The sequence below is a fragment of the Gracilinanus agilis genome, chromosome 6, assembly GCF_016433145.1.
Source record: "Gracilinanus agilis isolate LMUSP501 chromosome 6, AgileGrace, whole genome shotgun sequence".
Lineage (NCBI taxonomy): Eukaryota > Metazoa > Chordata > Mammalia > Didelphimorphia > Didelphidae > Gracilinanus > Gracilinanus agilis.
Genome location: NC_058135.1, coordinates 180,289,378 through 180,309,442, shown reverse-complemented (window position 1 = coordinate 180,309,442; position 20,065 = coordinate 180,289,378).

Genomic DNA, 20,065 nt, shown 5'->3' with positions numbered 1-20,065 from the left:
AAAGGGAAGAGAGTTCATTAAAATTTTAATTTGTTTCTCAACAGTTCAATTATAACATGCTTAATGTGCTGGACATTAACCTTCAGGGACCTTAACACAATTATAGGCCAAATACAATACACTCCTCTCTCTTTTCATTTGTTTTCTCAAAAGAAAAAATACTATTTTCATCTGTTCTCTGACAGTTTTCAGATGTCAGACTCAATAATTCTTTCCTTCCCCTATTCATGCACACATTTTTTTTTCTACAGCTTCTTTTGGTATTTTCAGAAACATAGTCAGAAAACACTTCAAAGAAAGTAAAACTTGTTCCTGTCACTGGCAAGTCAAAAAGTCAATGAGCAAGTATTAAGTGCCAACTCTGTGCCAGACACTGTGCTAAGGTGCTGGAAATACCAAAAAAGAAAAGGCAAAAAAGGCAAAAAAAAAAAAAATAGTCCCTGCTCTCAAGCAGCTTACTTTCAAATGCAGAGACAACATGCAAACAACTATGGATAAACTAGAAAAGTAGAAGAATAGAGACAATTAACAGAAGGAAGCCAGTAACAGTAAGGGGGATTAGAAAAGGGTACATCATAAAGTGGGATTTTTGCTGAGACTTGAAGAAATCCAGAGAAGGCAGGAGGTGGAAAAGATGTGGGAGTGAGGAGGAATTGCAGGCATGGAGGAGCTAGAAAAAATGCTTATAGTTGGGAAATGGAATGTCTTGCATGAGGAACAGCAAGGAGGGTAGTATAATTTGACCAGCAAGTCCAACCCTGGGACTCCAGCAAAAAGGCAATAATTAAGTCTATTAGTCTAGTTGCCAGAATTTTAAAAAATGATCAAACAAAGGAGGAAAAAACAAATATTGATAGCTATTATGAGGGCAGAGAACATTTGGAGTCAAACTCAGAGGACAGGGAAGTAAAAATATCTACTTCAAAAACAGAAAAGAAATACAATAAATGGCCACCAGCTCAAAAAGAGCTTTTGGGAGGGCTTATAAAAGAACTCAAAAGCCAAATGAGAGTTTGAGGAAAAATTAGGGAAAAAAAATGAGCAATGCAAGAAAATCAAGAAAATTCTGAAAGAAAGATCATCCAAATGGAAAAAGAGATCCACAAATTCACAAAAGAAAATAGTGTATTAAGAACTAGAATTAAACAAGCGAAAGCTAATGACTTCCTAAGACAATGAGAAATAATAAAGTAAAATCAAATGAATGAAATAATGGAAGAGAATTTGAAACATGTTTCACAAAAACAAGTGACTTGAAAAACTGATCAAGGAGATACAATATGAGAATAATTGCCCTCCCAAAAAGTTACAATAAAAAAAAAGAGTTTAGACCCCATCCTTCAAGAAATCATAAAGGACAACTACCCAGAAATTCTAGAAGATAAAATAGAAATAGAAAGAATCCAACAATCATCACCTCAAAAATAGCCAGAGATGAAAATGTACAAGAACATCATTGCTAAATTCTAGAGTTCCCAATTAAGGAGAAAATACCACAAGCAATAAGAAAAAATTGTAAATATTGTTAAGCTACATGTAAAAAAACAGAAGAATAAGCAGCCACAATATTAAAAGAATAAAGGGCATGGAATATATATTTCATAGAGCAAAAGAGCTGTGTTTACAACCAAGAATAACATACCTGGCAAAGCTGAACATAATTATACAAGGTGAAAAAATAGACATTTAACAAACTAAAGGATTTTCAATTATTTTGTGGGGAAAAACCAAAATAGTAGAAAATTTGATCTATAAGAAACACATATAATGGTAATGGTAAAAGACCAATCATGTGTGACAAAAAAGGTCAAATTTTTTCCTTGCTACATGGGAAAATGTCATCTATAACCTTTAAGAATGACATCACATACCACATGTATAGATAAAAGACTTGAGACTGAGGTAATGAATGGAATGAACCAAATTAATAAAATATACAACTTGTAATTATGACATTGAATGTGAATGGGATGAATTCATTCATAAAACAAAAATGGATAACAAAACGGATTGAAAACCAAAATCTGAGAGTATATTGTTTACAAGAAACAAATTTTAAAATGAGAGACACACAGTAAAAATAAAGGGCTGGAGCAGAACACACTATGCCTTAGGTGATACAAAGAAAGCAGGAGTAGCAATCATGAACTCTGACAAATCTAAATCTAAAATAGAAATAATCAAAAGAGATAAAAAGGAAAACTATATTCTGTTAAAAGGTACCATAGGTGGAAAAAAGTTACCATAAATAACGAAGCATTATCAATTTTAAATCTATACATATGCAATAGTATAGCATTCAAATTTTTAAAGGAATAATTAAATGAGTTACAGTTGGAAATAGATAACAAAACAATAATAGGGTGAGGGAGGGACTTTAACCTTTCCCCACTCAGAACTAGGTAAATCTAACAAAAATCTAACAAAAAAAATCAGAAAGAATTCAAGGAGATTAACAGGATCAAAACTAAGTTAAACCTAATAGAAATCTGGAAAGAATTGAATGGGAAGAGAAAAAAGAATATTTTCTCAGTGGTAAATGGCACTTTGACAAAAATTAGCCATATAATAGGGCAAAAAATACTATGTAGTTAAATGTAGAAAAGTAGAAATATCCAATGCAAACTTTTCAGACCATAATACAAGAAAAATTATATAAAATGAGGGACTATGGAAACAAAAAAGTAAAAACTAAAAAGAAACTAAATAACTCTTAAAAATGAGTGGGTTAAAGAACAAATTATTGAAATAATAAATAATTTCACTAAAGAGAATAATAATGAGCCAGCATACCAAAGTCCATGGAATATGGCAAAAGTAGTAATCAGAAGAAAATGTATATTTCTAAATGCTGATATTAATAAATTAGAGAAAGAAAAGATCAATGCATTGGGAATGCAATTTTAAAAAATGTAAAAAACAACAATTTGAAAAACCCCGAGTGAATACTGTTAAAAAGGTAATGGAGAAATAAAGAGCTTTGTAGTATTGATAATAGAAGGGCTATGCCTCTCTCAGCCTGACAGACTCTACTGGACTGAATCTACCAAGCTGTCTCCTTTTAACAGTTGCCCAAGCAAGTAGCCAATGACACGTTGTGTGTGTTGCCAACCTCTCTAAGCTCTTGACTTGGGGTTGGGTTTGTTGTTGATATGGGCTAGTATTGATATGCTATTTGGATAAGGCTAAGATTCTGACAGCATGAAACAAATTCCCCTTCCTAATAGCTTTAGATGTTTCACTCATTAGGAAAGGCACTCCAATCTTGGTTTGAACTTATTAACAGGATTTATTTCTTATTTAACAAGGGGTTAGGAACAAGGAAGTAGGATAATGGGTTTGGAAGTACTAAACAAGATCTAAATAAACAGAGGTGAATTGAAATCAACTGGATGATAAGTTTGGTAATAGATTGGAGCTTTCTTCTCTCTCTCACAATCCCTGGCTCAGCCCTGCCTTGGCACAACCAAAGGATTAGTGATATTCTTCTTGTTGGCTGTGATGATGTTTCTCTCAGCTCTATTAATTAGCAGGTAATTGATTTCTTGTGGCAACTAGATATAGATGCTGGATTGCAGGTCTGGGCCCACCCTCCCTCCAATCCACCATTCTCCCAAGAAATTCTCAAAATGAGACCCAATATGCTGTTGCCCCTGGGTATTATTTATAGGGTGGTTCCAACTGTCTTCTGGCCCTGGCTCAAGCCACCCTGGGCACATTACAAAGTTTTCAACCGATGTTCCTGTCACTCAAGGTGTCCTCCATCTTGTCCCAGAAGTTCAAACACCAAATTACAAATCTTAAAAATTAAGGGTGAAATCAATAAAATTGAATGTAAGAAAACCATTGAATTAGTAAATAAATCTAGGAGTTGCTTTTATGGGAAAAAATAAATTGATAAACCTTTGGTTAGTCTGATTAAAAAAAAGAAAGAGATGAAAACCAAGTCACTAGCATTGAAGATGAAAAGAGTGAATAAACTACCAATTAAGATGAAATTAAAAACTATTATTAGGAGTTATTTTGCTCAATTATATGAAAGCAAATTTAAAAATGAAAGAGAAATAAAATTATACTAACAAAAAATAAACCACTTGAACTATAAGAGCAAGAAATATAATACTTAAATACACTTATTTTAGAAAAGGAAATTGAACAACCCATAAATGAACTCACTAAGGAAAAAATGCATCAGGACCAGATGCATTTACAAATAAATTCTACCAACATGTAAAGATTAATGAATTCCAATATTAAATAAATTATTTGAAATAATAGGTAAAGAAGGTATTTTTGCAAATTCCTTTTATGAAACAAATTTAGTGCTGATACTAAAAAAGGAAGTACAAAAATAGAAAAAGAAAATTGTAGGTCAATTTCATTAATGAATATGGAAGCAAAAATCCTACTAGTTAGGAAGCTATAACAATATGTTAGAAAGAATACATTGTGGCCAAATGAGATTTATGCCAGAAATACAAGTATTGTTTAATATAAGGGAAACTATCGATGTAGTTGAAAATATCAATAACATAAGCAAGGAAAGCCATAGGATTATATCAATAGATCCAGGAAAGGTCTTGATGAAACACAACATTTATTCCTATTAAAATCTCTGGAAAGCATAGGTATAAAATGAGATTTTTCTTAAAATGATACAAAACATTACCTAAAACTATCAGCAAGTATTATCTTTAAAGGGGAGAAGCTAGAAGCCATCTTAAAAAGATCAGGAGTGAAACAAGGGTGCCCATTATCAACAATATTATTTGACATGGTATTAGAAATGCTTTCAATAACAATAAGAGAAGAAAAAGAAATTGAATAAATCAGAATAGGCAAAGAGGTAATAAAATTATTTCTTTTTGTAGGCAACTTGATGTCCTGGAAAATCCTAGAGATTTAACTAAAAAATTAATAAAACTATCAATAATTTTAGCAAAGTAGCAGGATATAAAATGAACCTACATAAATCATCAGCATTTTTATATATTACTGACAAAGTGAAGCAAAAAGAGATAGAAAGAGAGACTCCATTTAAAATAACCACAGATAGAATAAAATACCTTGGAGTATACCTACCAAAAGAAATCCAGGAATTTCATGAACATAATTATATGATACTTTTACATAAATAAAGTCAACAAATACAGGAATTTCATGAATATAATTATAAGATACTTTTATATAAATAAAGTCAGATATGAACAATTGGAGAAATATTAATGGATGGGCACAGCCAGTATAACTAAAATCACAACCTACTTAAAATAATCTACTTATTCAATGTCATACCAATTAAATTACCAAAAAAAATTTTATGAAGTTAGAAAAAATAACAATGAAATTCATTTGAAAGAAAAAAGATCAAGAATATCAAAAGAATTAATTTTTTAAAATGTAAAGGATAGAAGTCTAACTGTACCAGATTTTAAAGTACATTATAAAGTAATAATTATCAAAGCTATCTGATTCTGGCTATAAAATTGAAAGGCAGATCATTGAAACAGACATACAACAAATAGCAGCAAAACATTGAAATAATCTTGTATTTGACAAAAGCATAGATCTAGGTTTTGGGGATAAGAAATCACTACAGTGATACCTTGATACATGAGCACCTTAAGTCACAATCAATTTGAGATACAAGCAGTCACGATTAGGATTTTTTGCTTTAATTCACAAGTAGATATTTGAATCACAAGCTTCAGCCACCCTCCACTAGATATCCTGCTGAATTTTTGGTTTCACAAGTTACAGGAGGCTGTCTTCTTTAGTTCAGTGTTTATCTGGCCATGTGAGCATCTGTATTAAATTGCTTTTGCTTTCTTCTTTATTTTTGTCTTTATTATCAGGTTTGGGTTTTTTTTGGCATGTACCCATCTCTTTGCATGGCTGTGCTGAAAGCCCCACAAATTATCTGAACCAAAGGGAAGACTATTTCACTACCACATTTGACATCACTTCCCTCCTTATTCTCTGGGTTCCCAGGAAGAAGTGTTCCTTTCATTTGAGTTATGAAGTCTTTTGGAAAGGCTGTTCCAGCCCAATCTAGGTATTTCTTTCCAAAATGCATGTATATAATCTAGATACAAAATGAGATAGCATAAGTAAATTAGAAACATACTACCCATCAGGTTTATGGAAAGAAGAGGAATTTATGAGTGGAGAAAAGATAAAGAGCATTGTGAAATGTAAAATGGATAATTTTTAGTACATTAAGTTGACAAGATTTGTACAAATAAAACAAATGCCACAAAGATTAGAAGGAAAGCAGAAAATCATGAAGGGGAAGAAGAGAGATTTTAAGGCCAGCCTATCAGATAGACATCTCATATCTAAAATATATAGAGAACTTTGTCAAATTTCTAAGAATAATTGATAAATGGGCAAAAGATAGAAATAGACAATTTTGGATGAATAAATCAAAGCCATATATAGGTATATGAAAATTGCTCCAAATCACTACTCATTAGAGAAATGTAAACCAAAACAGCTCTGAGATATCACCTCATACCCATCAGGCTGGCTAAAATGACAAAAGGGCAAATTGACAAATGTGGGAGGGGATGTGGAAAAATGGGGACACTAACACTCTTGGTGGAGATGTAAACTGATTGAACCATTCTGGAAGACAATTTGGAATTATACCCAGAGAGTTACAAGACTATGTATACCCTTAGAACCAGCAACACCATTGCTGAGTCTGTTTCCAAGGGAGAAAAGAGAAAAAGTAAAAGAATACATATGTTCTAAAAAATTTATAGCAGTATTCTTTGTGTTGGCAAAGAATTAGAAATTGAGAGAATGCCCATCAATTGAAGAATGGATAAGCAAATTATGGTATATGATGCTTGTGATGGAATACTACTGCACCTTGAGAAACAATGAGCAGGCTGTTATTTTTTTTTAATGGAAATAACTATATGAGATAACAAACAGTGAAATGAACAGAACCTGGGAGGACATTACACACAGCTACAGGATTAATGCTAGAAGAATAAAACAGTGAATGTTTTCTCCAGAAAGTGAACTACAAAATGAAACATGAAAGATTTAATTTACATGAACATGTTGGTCTTCTGGATAATACCTTCTATGATGAAGAGAGGGTGGGAAAGAGCTGAGAAACTTGTGGATGGGAATTATTTTGTAGATATAAAGAAAAGTAAGCTAAACATACAGACTATTTCACTTATGTACAATCTTATTTTTGATTTGTATATGAAAGTATTTGTTTCATTTTGTTTGTAAAATTTGGAATTAAAAAAACATTAAAGAGGAGGTACTAAACAAAATTCTATGAAAAGTCAGAAAGGAAAATTGAGCTAATCTTAATAGAAATGTGAGAATTCATTATACAAATAGAGGGAGGAAAAGTCTTCTAGACCAGGGAAACACTCGGCAAAATTACACTTATATGAGAACTTGGTTTTTGTTTGGGGAAGGGAGTCATCTAGGGAAGCAATACAAGATAAGATTGGAAAAGCATGGCATCATTAAGTGATGCAAGGTTCTTTAGTAGACAATAGGGAGATTTTTGTATTGTTCTCTAACAGTATGAATAAGGAAGATTATTCTGTCACTGATAAGGATAGATTGCAGAGAACAGAGGTCAAAGGACCTTAAAGAAGACTGTTGTAATAACCCAGTATATTAATAGTAAGGATCTAGAACAGGCCAATGATAGTAAGAATAGGACAGATTCAAGAAATTTTGGGAGAATAAATTGGTTGGACCTGTTAATTGACAGGATATGAGAAAAGAAGAGGGAAAAATGAAACAAAAAACCAAGGACATGATAAAAAGATTTGTGAATGATGGTATCATAAAAAGATCAGGAAATAAAGACCATATGATATTTATTTTGGACATGTTAAATCCCCAGTGCTCAAAAGATGCTGAAGATATAAGATTTAAAATCAACCACTTAGAAGGGATAGTTGAAACAATAAGAATGAAAGGGACTACCAAAGGTGATATTATATGTACTGTAGACAAGAAAAGGTAGACAAGGATCGAAGTCTAAGGGGAAAGTCAAATTATGGAACCAGGAAGAGGATGAACAAAGGAAAAGCAAATAACTATTCCTTTTAAATGTTAAACAATAGAAATACACATTATTTTTATCTCCCTACAATTATAATTACAAATCATAATAAAAGGTAAAAATAACAATGGAAATTCTGATTCAATTTGTATAAAGCATTTTAAAAAGTGAAGTATTATTATTCACTATACATTCATTAAGCATTTATTCTTTGTGAACCACTACTTAAAAATCTCTACAGATTTGATTCCACCAAACCAATTTATTTTTTTTTCATTAAATATTAATTGAGCCCCAACTACTAAGGAAGAAAGTGTTACAAGTAATGACAGGGTCACAAAGATGAAAAAAGATATAGTTTCTGTTCTCAAACTGACTACTATCCAATAATAATGTAATTAGTAATGGTAATCAGAATTAGTAATTAGCCTAACTTTGCTACATGACTATGAAAAAGATTAATGACTTTTGCCTCACAAGGAAATTGTAATGTGAGAACTACTTCCAACCACAAATATTTAATTCCAACACTAGAATCACAAGTCTCAGCTTCTAAAATTCTCAGTACATCCCTCCCTTATCTCATGAACACAGCTCATATCTAACTCTATCAAAGTTCTATTCTCTTCATTCCAAAATGGCAATACATAAATTACTGCTTATTTGAAAAGTTTAGAGGAGACTTCTAAATGTGGTCTTTACTCTACTGGGTATAATCTGTACTTCTTACCTCTGACCATCTAGAAAAAATGTCCTGATCATGTATGCTATATGTGTTCCTATAATGGTAGAAACTTTCAAGATAGAAAAAAAGTGAGATTTGAGGATAGATGAAATCTTACAACAGCCTTCAAATTATCCTATATTAGTAACTTCTGATTAAACTTTGAGTATGGCTTGTCTTGCCCCTTGTTTTTCTTTCTATAAAACATTTTTAAAAAGCTTTTTAATAGCTAGTCCCTTAATGGAAGTTTAAGAGACATTTAAAATTTTTTTTTAAATTCTGCAGAAAATCCTATTTGTTTATCTCAATATCAACTTCCCATTGGATCAACAAGAGGTACAGAATGTGGAATCATGACTTTCTGGAATGATGAGAAGCTATCATGGAGAGCAATGCCACAAAATCATTTTATTCATGCACTATAAGTTTTTGTTTTATTTTGTTACGTTTTGATTTTTAGTATAGTGAGGTTCTACAGCATCAGCAGAATGTCTGGTACAGAAAAGCTAAGATTTCTAGGAGAAACACAATGATGTAGAAGAGCCTTAAGAAACTGAAGAATATACCCAGACTTCCAGTAATTGGTTCCCATCAGCTAACCTTGGGGTAAAAAAAGAAGCTTTTTGACTGGAGAAGCATTCAAAAAGGTATGTCAGTCTCCATCTAGGACCTTTTGCCCACTTTCCTTTTTGGTGGATCCTTTATCAATGAGACGCAATTGTGTACATGATGAGGTACTGGGGACTGCTCTCCTCTGAAAAGGTGTTGGTCCTCAGCCTCTTAATTTCTATACTAGGTGAAGTTTGATCTTACAAATTTTCAATGTTACAAGAATCCAAGATTTGGAGTTCCATCTGGGTTTTGCAGTTAGCCGAGCTCCTCATGCCCCAGATGATCTTCAGGAGAGGTCTTACCATTCCTAAAGACCAAGTTGGTATATGGGAATACACTGGGGAGAAATATTAGGACTATATATGTACATATATATATTTACTTTAAATAATCTAAAGTAAATATAATTTAATTAATATTAGCACTATATATAGACTTATTTACTTTGAAGAATTTACATATATGTATATATATTTATATGGTTATCAAAATAAATGTCTGTGGTTTGTTTGTTATTTTTAAACTCTTACCTTTACATCTTAGAATCAATACTGAGGATCACTTCCACTGCAGAAGAGTAATAAAGGCTAGGCAATTGGGGTTGAATGACCCGCCTAAGGTCACACACCTAGCTACATCTGAGGCCAGATTTTAGTCAAAGACCTCCCATCTCTAAGATTGGCTCTCAATATACTGAGCCACCTAGCTGCCCTATAAATATCTCTTTGAAAAAGATAATTGATAGTTAATGAGTAAGTAAAATGGAGTACTAGCATCTGCCATCTAAGAGTTGATGTAGTACATCAGAGATGTCAAACATATAGCCTGTAAGTCATGTGGACCAAACCAGATTAAAATGTAATTTAAATGTAATTTATAAATATTTACTAAAATAAAAATACAGTAAAACATAGGTAAAATTACATTTTAAAATTAAATCGATGCTAAGTCAATGGCTTCCTTGTGTGGATTATTTGATCCTTATATATGCATTAGTGGTCCTTGGACTCAAGACAGCAAGCAGGGTGACCTGCCTCCCCAATCCTAGGGCTCCAACTGCCTTTAACTGCCCCCTTTCTTAGAGTTCTGGGGGGCCCTAGGGAATTCTGTGCTGTAGCCTGAATCCCACTCTGCAGGTTGAACCCCTCTCTGCAATATGAATCTCACATATGTCATGCTGGTTCTCATGAAACATAAAGATTTATTCTATCAAGTTAGGAAGAAAATACTTTTGCTATGTCATCCTGAAGGGCATATAATTATCTACCTGCCTTATTAGAAATCTGTCATGTTACCTATAGACCACCTTAATCTTATTATGATGAGCAAATGTCAACTGGGACCAAACAAGCTTAGAAAAGCATGTTAATAGCTTTCTATTAAATACCAACCATTTTTATGGAGTCAAAAATAATAGCCTTATTCCTAACTCTTATACAATTCAGTTTATCTTTTTTGAAATTATACAACTCTGAAAAACATTAATGACTTTTGACTCACACCGAAATTTTGGCATGGGAACTTATTCCACATTCCACCAATAAAGATTACAACCTTTGATTTTGATAATAGGCTTTAAAAGGTTTCTAAAGGCACAAAGAAGAGGTTTGCCCATGATCATATAGCTTAAGTTAAAGATGAAATTTATACTTAGATTCTCCTAAACTCTAAGCTATGGAAGCAAAATGATGTAAAAAGGTGGAGAACTGACTTCAAAGTCAAGAAATTAGGGCACAAGTGTAGCCTTAGACACTTCTTAGCTATGTGACCCATTTGCCTAATCTTTGAATTTATACTAAGGCACAAAACCAATCAATCAATCAATCAACAAATCAATGAATCAATAAATAGTTGTCCAGAGCACTGAGAGGTTAAATGATTTGCCCAGGATGTGTATGTATACCTCTCTGTCTCTCATATACACACACATATACACAGCCATATATATCACACATGTGTACAAATATATGTTTACTATATGTATAGATAGAGATGTCTTAAACAAAATTAATATCTATATACCTTATTTGATGTATAAACACAAGTATGTATATACCTGCAAATGTTTATGCCTGTATATTTGTTAGAGACATAATTAAATATATGTACTTACATGCATCTGCTTATGTGTGTACATGTATGTGTCTCTCACACACACACACACACACACACACACACACACACACACACAAAGAGACACATACACACACCCTGGACAAAATACTTAACCTTTCAATGTCCCAAGCAGCTCTCTAAAACGAGAAATGGCCAGAGGATGTCATACTACATTGGCAGAGGGAGTTTCCTCACTGAGGAGGTTCCATTCTTATTTAATTTCTAGGAAAGGTTAAATATTTCTACCATTGCTGCCCTTCCTTTGAAGATAATTCAGGGATGAAAATTATATAACTATTTTTGATCAAGATAAGGAATCACAGAAAACAAGCTGAAATCTATGCAGAAATGTGAAGTAAATAAGTTATATTTGTATTTTCCTAAAAAAATTCAAGGTAATGACATTGATTTTAAAATGACCCATTTGCACTGTCATTTATACAAAGGCTTCTTTCATTAAGCAGTGCTCAGTATGATTGACCATTTCAATTAAAGTCCTCACAGCTAGATCTGGCTCCATTAGAGGTGATACCTCATTTTATTTGGCATCAGTAATGGGCACAATGCAGAGACATTCAGCTCCTGTTCTGACCAGTCAAATTGCAGAGGAAGTTCCATATTTTTAGAATTCCTTCATAACAATTCTTTTTGCTTCTGAAAGATATTGTTCATGGCTAGAAATGTAAGGTGACATGTTAAAAATAAAGAACTATAACTTCTACAACAAAGTAAAATGCTACTTTTTTTTTCAAACCAACTTTAGAAGTCTATTTTTCAAATTCTGCCATTGCATCATATTTCAGAATCTTTTTTCTTCCAGAATTGTCTTCAGAGCTCACATCTAATGATGGACAAATGATGCCCAATACTGGGAAATCTTCCCAAATGAGTCACTGAATTTAGTTATTAAAAATTAAATGTGTGACAAAAACCTATAGAATAAGTCATAGGATCTTAGCCTTAGAAACAGAAGGGATCTCAGGGGCCATAGAGTCCAATTCTCCCTAAGTTGCATATGAGGCTCAGAGATGTTAAATGATTTGTCCAGAGTCACACAGCTAGTGCCTGAGGCAAGATTTCAGCTCAGGTTATCCAAATCCAAGTCCAAAGCTCTAGCCATTATCTTACCTCGCCATCTAGCACATCTCACATTTAATAATAATAGGAGCCAGTAACCAATGTTATGATAGAAGGGAGATAGATAGAGAGTCTATGAGATAAGTCTCTCTTCTAGCTCTCCCCTCCCGCCGAATATACACTGGGAGATTTTAAGGGGGTATCACCCCAAAACTGGGTGACCTGGATGGTCGTGCCACCCCTCAGGAGTTGGGGGTGAGGCTTCCCTATAAGATGAGGTATGTAGTACTCCAATTCTGAATAAGGATGGGGTTCATACAAACCTCCCCCCATCAGTTAATTTCACAGCAGGGGTCTGGCTTCAAGATGGAGGCAGCCAGACCAAGCTGTGGTTCCCCACTCCCTTGTTGTCTCTCAGGCACTCTGGAACACTATCTGACTGATGAATGGCTTTTGTTATTCGCAATTCAGGGATTGGGGAAAGGGGTGAAGAGCAGAGAGATACTGGGGTGCCCTCTTCTCTGTTCCTATGGAGTCCATCACTTAGGTCGGAACCTTAATGGCTCCCACTCCTAAGCTTCTCCCCCCTCATCCATTCTCCTTCTGTTTCTATTTCCATTTTTCTGATTCAATCCTTTTCTAATTGTAAGTTTTGACTGAAAGGGGATCTCTCAGCAAAGTTGGGTAATAGGAGAAGGAGACCAAGAAATTGCCCCCAGAATGGACTCCAAAATCTTAGCTGACTCGATGGTTGTAGTCTTGATGGGAAAGAAATGATGGAATGGCTTTGATCAGGGAATCAGGGTTTCAATTTCCGCAGAAAGTTCCTCAGGAAGCCCTCAGGACTGGATCCAAGCTGGAATGGCCTCCTCCACTCTCCTCCCAGTCCACCCCACCCCCATCCCCAGAAGACCTCTCCTCTTCATCCTCCTCCAAGAAACCTCTGCAGCATTTCCCAGAATTCTCTCTGGTCTCAACTATCAGTAACTGTCACCAACTGTCAGCCACTCCTTCTCTGGCTCCTTTTGTTCCATCCCCCTTGCATAAATCCCATCCTTACACACATATCTGTCATGTTCCTCTCTATATTTACATAATCCCTCTCCAAGTTCTGGGATTCATCACCTCCTGCTTGGCCAACTGAAATAATCTCATCATTGTGTCCTTGCTTCCAGTTTTTCTCAACTCCTCTGCATCCTCCCATCGGGTGTCAAAATAATGTTCCTAAAGCACAGATTAGAACAGGTCATCCCAGTGGCTCCCTATTGCCTCTAAGCTACAATACAAACTGCTTGTGCTGGTATTAATGGCTCTTTCACAGGTTTGTTCCAATCTATATTTACAGGTTTTATCCCCTTCCCTATACCTGTCTAATTTCATAGGATTCCTTTTCACAAATTCCATATTCTAGAAAAATGAGGGTATTTGCTTCTCCTGTGTCCTTTTGTTTTTTTTTAAACCCTTGCTTTCTGTCTTAGAATCAATCCTTAGTATCAGTTCCAAAGCAGAAGAGTGGTAAAAGTTAGGTAATGAGAGTTAAGTGACTTGCCCAAGGTCACATAGCTAAGAAGTATCTGAGACCAAATTTGAACCCAGGATTTCCTGTCTCTAGGTCTGGATCTCCATCCACTGAATCACATAGATGCTCCCTGTCCATTTGTTTTTCTAACTTATTGCGCATATCTAGAATTTTTAATCCTCAAATCTATCTTGGAATCTCTGGCTTTTTTCAAGGGTTAGCTCAAGTATTACTACTAATACAAAGTGTTCATTGATGTCCCCAATTGTTAGAGCACTTTAACTTAATTTACTTTGTATTTTTTTGGTATAGATGTTTAATTTCCTTATCTGTGAACATTCTTTAATTCTGCAATATGATCTGAACTCCTTGGGGTCAGAAGCTATTTTGTTTTTGTCTCTGTATCCCCAGACTAACATTAATCAATGTTGAACTGAATTGAGCTCAACATCTGGATCCATCAATGGTGGATCGAATTGACTATAACATCTGGATCACCAATTGAGAATATTCAGAGGGACAGAAATCATTCACAATCTAATTTTAAGGGGCCATCTGTCACTTATCTCAAAATAAAAAGCTACTTTATCTTAATTGTCATTCAGATACCTTTAAAGCACCCTGGTTATTATTTTTTAAATTGTTTCTCCAAGAATATTACTTTGATTTTAAGAGAACAAATGTTTTTAATAGCTTTAATTTTCAAATTAGTTTATCAGAAATGTAGCATTAAAAATCAATACAGAAAATAAATGTTACTTTTTTTTGCTTAAATTAATTTCAATGTGTATAGCATTTTAAAAATCCCTGTTTTCTCAAGACATCTTAGTGAGAACCACTTTATTCCAGTCCTGGTTCTACTTTTTTGTTTATTTTACATTTACTTCAAGAGGATTCCCCAGATTTCTTTGTGTTCTTTATCCTTCAAAGCAAGTTAGCTCATTTTTATAATACAACCAATGACATAAATGATATAAACACCTTTGTTATTATCCCTATTTGTTAAGGAATCAGGGTTAGAATGGGAAAGTTCCTGCATAAAGAAAGTACAGGAAAGTAAATATATTGGCTTTGAAGAAAGAAAAGATTATTCTTCAAAATTTTAACCTTGTATTATACCATAACTATGGCTTTAAAAGCAATATCAATATATGTGATATATCTTCCATCATGGTATGAGGAATATGGAAATAAAAATTGCAGAAAAGCACTAGTATAACCTATAACAGACCATTTACCACCTTATGGAGGAGGGACAGTTGAGGAGAATTTGAATTGCAAAATATTAGAAAAAAATTCAAAAAATTTTTTTCACATGCAATTGAAAAACTAAAAGAAAGTTAAAATTTAAAAACTACATCAAAACAGGATTTTCATTTACTCAGTCATATTTAGTTTCTTTCTTCACAGTTGGATTGAGATAGAGAGACATAATGAATCAAGAATAAGCACTATATCAATAGGATACAATTTAATTTTGAGATTTTAAAATGCATTCAATAAACTTTAGCCTTTAAAATACTTGTTTGTTGTATCATCAGAAGAAATAATGAAAGACAAATTCTTGAATGGAATCTTCTAACAGTTCATAGTTGCTCAAATCTTCAGATTCACAATTTATCTAATACTTTTTTAAATGTCAAGAGTCATTGTTGGTCAAAAGAGTTTTATGGAAACATTATCAGAAGTTACATGGTAAAACTCTGCCCTCGACAAGTTTATAGTACCTTGAATAGATACAACTAATACTAATGAAACAATTAATGAAAAATAAGCTACAATAAATAATTCCATCTTAGATGTTCCTGTCTTTATACTAAATACAGCTGACTTTAAAGAACAGAAATGAAGGAACCATTAGAGGTCAGAAAAGCCCTGGAACAATTATTGCGGCTTAAACTGACTGACTCTTGCAGGATGAGAACTGAGCATTTGGAGAAGGGGATGAAAAGTACTTGCAGGATGACTCAAAATTTGAAAAGTGAAACAAGCGTGGCATTTGTGGAAACAATGACACAATTTACAAAAACAGAGTGAAGAACAAAAAAGCACGATACAGGAAGGAAAGAACTGGAATCCAGGTTCCTTTGCCTTTATTGTGTCTATTTTTGCTACTTGGTTAATATGGAAATATGATTTGCATGACTTCATAGGTATAATCAATATTATATTTCTTGCCTCATCAATAAATGAGAAGGGGAAAGACAGAATCTAGAACTCAAAATTTTGAAAAAGAATGTTAAAAATGTTTACATGTAATTGGGAAATATTTAATGAAATAAGAATATACTTTTAAAAAGAGATATTTATACAAAAAGAAAAGGTTCTTCTGGACTGTAACCAGAAAAAAATGGATTGAGATTCTCTCTAATCCTCTCTCTTACCTTTGAAATGTGAGCTGTCACCAGTCTTTTACAGGCACTACAAACTCTCATCCCTTCAGGCCTGACTGTCTCTCTATCAACTGCCCTAAGCTCTGCCCCAGGAGTTTAAAAGACAGTGCTAGAATACAGAATCTCACAGTATGTGGGATAAAACAGTTGGGTAGGCCACATAGACAGCTTGCCTAACCCTCCACCAAAAAACAAAAAAACTACTGCTGAGCTCCTTTTGCCTAAGGGAAAACTGAATTCACACTTTTACCATGCTTTGTACACAATTTTCAGTCTTCAAAAAGTGAAAATCTCTTGGTTGTATAAAATGAAGGAGCCATTGATCTGAAAAATACAGAGCTACCAAAGTAACTATAAGAGATCTTTAATTGAGCGCAGAGCCACAGTCCTGGGTCTTCTGCTGAACTACAGAAAATGCAGAGTTTGTATAGATTTTAAAAGGGGGGGAATGTTCCTCATCTTGATGCTACCTGCCACTGACCATCTCCCTTCCCAGCTTCCCCAATTGTTGAGATTTCTGCTCCTCTTCTCTCTGTCCCAGAAGCCCCAGCAGGTGCCTCACAATTAAGTTATATTTCTGTTGCTCCCTCTACCTATAAATTGGCTTGTAGTTTTGTGATCTTAGTCTCATTTTTTTTTTGAGTCAGTGGGCTCCTATCCCAGACAGGCCCCTTCCAGAAACTGTGTAAATATAAAAAATAAAAGTTTCTCTCTTCTTCCCTAACTCCCCACACTTTCCCCTAAGCTTCATGTATACTTTCTTCTCCTGCTAGAGCACTACATTCTCCATAGGATTTGGGGAGGTGGAATTGAGATATAGGAAGGACCAAGGTGGAGGTTCACATTTGTAGGGACCATGGTACCTGAACCAGAGGGGAGAGGGCAAAGAAAAGGGGGAGGAACAAGAGTCTGATTATAATAGTTAATGAAGTTTGAGAAAAAAAGAGATAGCCTTAGTCACAGATGCTTAGATGATTGAGACATACTTATAGATTGATTGTGGGTACTTAAGAGTTTATTGTCTTCTTTGACAGTCCTTGAAAAAGAGGCAAGCCTAATCAATAGTTAATTCACTCTTAAGTTAACAAACTATTAATTAGTTTTGAATATTCCTGGAAGACAAGGTTGTCAGGACTAAATACAGTAAATAATTTCTATGGTCTCTATAGTTCTAAAAGCTGCTATATTGATGAGTGATGAAACTGAAAAGATAAACTGGTGCCAAAATAATGATTTTATCCTAAATATTGTTCATTGGTTTTATAATATTAATTTCTACTGTTTTAATAATTAATGCCTTAAGTTAGCTTGGGTTTAGTAAAGAATAATTACAGGAATTTAAGTGGTCATTTCATAAGAGAATCTATACTTTTCTGCAGGATTAATTTACCTTTCTCTAAGTCAGGGATGGGAAGAGAGGATTGTGATACCTCAGACCTTGTTCTTCCCTGTCCCACCAAACTTGTTTCTGATTTTCTTTACAAAATAGAGTCCATCATCCTTTGATTCCTGAGTTTAGACCTCTGAATTACTAGGAAAATCCCTTATCCTGAAAATAAATTCTCATTAAAGTTAAAAAGATGATTTTACTGAGTGATATTTGATTAGTTAGTAGTAAGTCAATACATATTTATCAAGTGTCCACTACTTGCCAGGCACTGAACTAAGTGCTTACAAAGTAAAACAAAAGATAGTCCCTGTTCTCCAGGAGCTTACTATATTAACATCAAATGAAACATAAAACAAGGAGATACATTCATAAGGCAATCATTTGGGGGGGGGGTATAGAAGAGTTCTTATAAGGGATCCAGAGAGAAGACATAGCTATTGATGGGATAACTCAGGTAGTTGTAGTCAGATGGTAGACTAACTGCATTGATACTCTCGATATTCATGAGACTAAAGTATGCTCAATGAAATCCATCATTCCAAAGATCATTAATGACCTAACAATCTATACTAGAAAAACAAAGGAGTCAAAAAATGCACATTGTTCATCTGGACATCCAATTGGATGGTCAGTCCACTAGATTAGCCCATAAGTAAATATATAGATGTATCTATATTGGACAAATACTACAGACTGATAATTAGATGGGCCCAGAACTGAATAAGAAGAGAAAATAAGAACTCAATCTTACTTAGTAAAGTACATGCCACTTTCCATGATGCCAGACTGCTCGCTAATATAAAGTTCAAGACTAAAACATCAATAATTCTCCTGGCAATGTTACAGGGCTACAGGTCATGGAACAACACAATCTACATATTGTGGGTAGACTAAACACTCAAGGTAAATGAATGAGAAATGAATGCATTTATTAACACAATATTTATTAAGAAATTACATTGTGTTACCCATAATCCTAAAACACCCGGGATACAAATACAAAGCAAAAATAATCCCTTCAAGAGTTTCCTTTATAGTGAGGGAGACAATAAGCAAATGGTAGGGGTGGTCAGGGAGGGGCATTTTAGTCCAAACAGTTTACAGGAATGGTGAGTGGGTTCAGAGGATTTATGTAGGTGGTTATATATAATTGTCATTGATGACTTTTGCAGGAAAAATAGAATGAAATTTATTATTAAGGAAATGTCTGAAAATAAAAGAAATTAAGCTGATAGTAAGAATGATGGACAATAGATAGCCTGTATATTACATCTGTACTCATAAAACATTAAAAGAATAAGAAATTTCCCAATATACTGAATAGATCCTGTTTGGAAAGATATGAAGAAAAACTGAGTAGGAGAGATGACACAGAGAGCTTGTTTAATCTCTACCAATTGAAAGAGTACTTGCATCATGGAAATCATAGGCCTATCAGAGTTTCAAGGTAAAAGATTAAATATGAAATCATGTATCAAAAATATCTATTGTGTTCATTTTTTTGGTATGAAAGAAAAAGACAAGTTTTCTTTCTACATTTTTCTAAAATGTCTTTGACTCCCTTTTTTCATGGTCTTATTCCAAATCCCCAGAATTCCTGTATTCATGAGTTTCATCAATATATTTCAAGCCTCAATGGATCCTTTGGTCGAATTTGTTTGGGACACATTCAGTAAAATAATTAAAGCCGAATGGAGAGGCAGAGTTATCAAGAGAGAAACTGTCAAGCATAGTCTGAGGAGTTTCAGAAGAGAATTTCACTAAAATTTATGCTATCTTCAAATTCTGAGCAAGAAAAATCAGCCAGCTTGAGGGAATGTATTTACAGATTTCCTTGTACATGATGCCTATACTCCCAAACTTCCCATACCTCAGTTCCCAAACAAAATGCAGCATAGCTGCATTTTTTGCTTTAAATGGGTTAAGACTGTGGAAATATATTGAAACAGATATTGAAGGGAAAAGATTTTCATAAAAGATGAAAATGGTAATATTTTTATGTCACAGATTTTTTATAATTTAATTCTTTTCCTTAGTACTAACTATAGGAAATTATCTTAAAGCTAGTTCCTGGACCCTCCCCTTTTATCTTTCTATACATTCTCTTGGTGCTCTCAGCAGTTCTTATGGTTTCAGGTATTATTTCTAAGTATACAACTCATATTACATGCAATGAAGATACAAT